General features: G+C 41.1%; 1 protein-coding gene across 11 annotated transcripts in view; it reads left to right on the top strand.

Annotated features, from left to right (window-relative positions):
* SOX5 (SRY-box transcription factor 5) overlaps positions 1–2,090 on the top strand; it is a 1,018,333-nt gene that overhangs the window by 857,099 nt on the left and 159,144 nt on the right. The window lies entirely within an intron of this gene.

Genomic DNA, 2,090 nt, shown 5'->3' on the forward strand with positions numbered 1-2,090 from the left:
GTATTGTCTCAGTATGTAGTCTTTAATCTTTGAGTCTTTAATCAACTGGTTTCTCCATAAAGGTTTTTTTAAAAATTATTATTTATTTATTTATTTATTTATTTATTTATTTATTTATTTATTTTGGAGAGGTTTTCGCTATAGGACGCGTTTGCTCGCCAGACAGACAGACATAGAGACAGAAAGTGAGAAATCACACCCCAGGGGGGATGGTCACACTGCAATCCCTTCTCCTCTATTCTCCTCTTGGGATCTTGGGCATGCATGCACACGCGCCCGGCGTGAGTTTTAAGCCATCGGGTCCGGGATGCAAACCGCGGTCGACTACGTGGGAGTCCAGCGACATAGCCATTATGCTAACTGCTGGTTCCCTCTCCATAAAGGTTTTTAAAATTTTAATATGCTTCATAAAAGTTGGCTGTATTGGTTCACATCTTCAGCCCTAACTTCAAGACACTTTTTGTTTCTCTGATTTTTGTCATTCCTTTTGTAGATTCCCTGTGATGGCAAAGAGAGGTTTAAAATATTTTTGGCAAAAGAGATGCTTTCCAGTCTGGAATTGTGGCTGAAAACAGATCTCCCATTCTTATAGTCCCACGCTGCATCATTACTCCCTCCCTTTCACCAATCAAAATCTCAGAAATAGCTTAGAGGTTTGCTGTGAAAGTGAAATAAAGGCAACACTGAAAATTGACTTTTAAAGTAAGAAATAATAAGAACTGTAAGAGCCCTAGGAATTTGTAATGCTAGTGGGAAAACAGATCCGAGAGATAATTTCAAGATGCCCTTAGGATTACTGTCTAAATTAAACCTTCCTTCCTTCCTTCCTTCGTTCCTTCCTTCGTTCCTTCCTTCGTTCCTTCCTTCCTTCCTTCCTTCCTCCTTCCTTCCTTCCTTCCTTCCTTCCTTCCTTCCTTCCTTCCTTCCTTCTTTCCTTCCTTCCTTCCTTCCTTCCTTCCTTCCTTTTTTCTTTCTCTACCCTCTTCTTTCCTTCCCTCTCTCTCTTTCTCTCTCTGTCTCTCTCTCTGTCTGTCTCTCTCTTTCTTTCAGCTATCATATCCACTATAATTAAAGCTCAATAAATGGGGCCAGTGGGTGCCATGGGTTAAGACATTGGACTCCCAAGTGACCAGCTACAGTTCAAGTCCCAGACCTGGCAGCTGGATTAATCATGCTGGGCACATGTGCATGTTTACCCAAAATCCCAAGAGGAGAGGGGAGGAGAAAGGATTGTGGTGTTGACATCTTCTTTGGGAGCTGCTTGATCACTTTTCCTCTCTTCTCTAATTCTCTTTCTCTCTCCCTGGCAAGCACATATACCCTGCAGCAAATTAAAAAAAAAAAAAAAGTAGAAAGTTTTAGTTTTTTTTTTCCAGGGGTACTATTCAAGAATTTTAAATTTCAACAATATTTGTGAACATGAACATTTATCCTCAAATGCAGAGCTGTTCATATATGATACAGATTTGGGTAGTTTTGTTTAGACGGTAGAACTAGTCTTAACAGGTAGAATTTATAGAGTGGTATTTCAATTCATTCTAATTTGCTAACCCTTGCATTAGTTGATTGCGTAGGAAAAGACTTACTGGGCACACCAGTGCAGTGGTTAAGGTGGCTGAATCCTGCATGGGCCAGCATGCTGTTGGACCTGGCATCTTGGAACACATGCCAGGCATATATGCTTTGGTGCCCCAAATCCTGAGAGGATGACTGGAGGGGAAGGATTGCAGTATGGCCATCCCCTCCTCGGGTACTTTCTCACTTTTCCACTCTTTCTGTCGAGCATACCTACACTATTGCAAGTTAGAAAAAAAAAAAATTCAAAGTATCAGTGGTGTCATCTCTGCCAGGTTCATCATGTAGGAGAAGTATTCATCGGGTTAGATGTTGCAGTTGATAACCCCTTCCACTCTAGGATTTTGTGGTTCTTCTGTCTAAGGCAGTCCCTACGGCCTCAAGCCTAGTTTTCTAGCAAGCTGTGTGCCACTATTTCTAATTAAATAAATGATTTTTTTTTAAATCATGATATGAGGAGGGTGGGATGCATGGAGCATCAAAACTTCTTCTCTTTGATTCGCTCTATCACGTTC

The sequence above is a fragment of the Tupaia chinensis genome, unplaced genomic scaffold (assembly GCF_000334495.1).
Source record: "Tupaia chinensis unplaced genomic scaffold, TupChi_1.0 Scaffold000028_1, whole genome shotgun sequence".
Classification (NCBI taxonomy): Eukaryota; Metazoa; Chordata; class Mammalia; order Scandentia; family Tupaiidae; genus Tupaia; species Tupaia belangeri.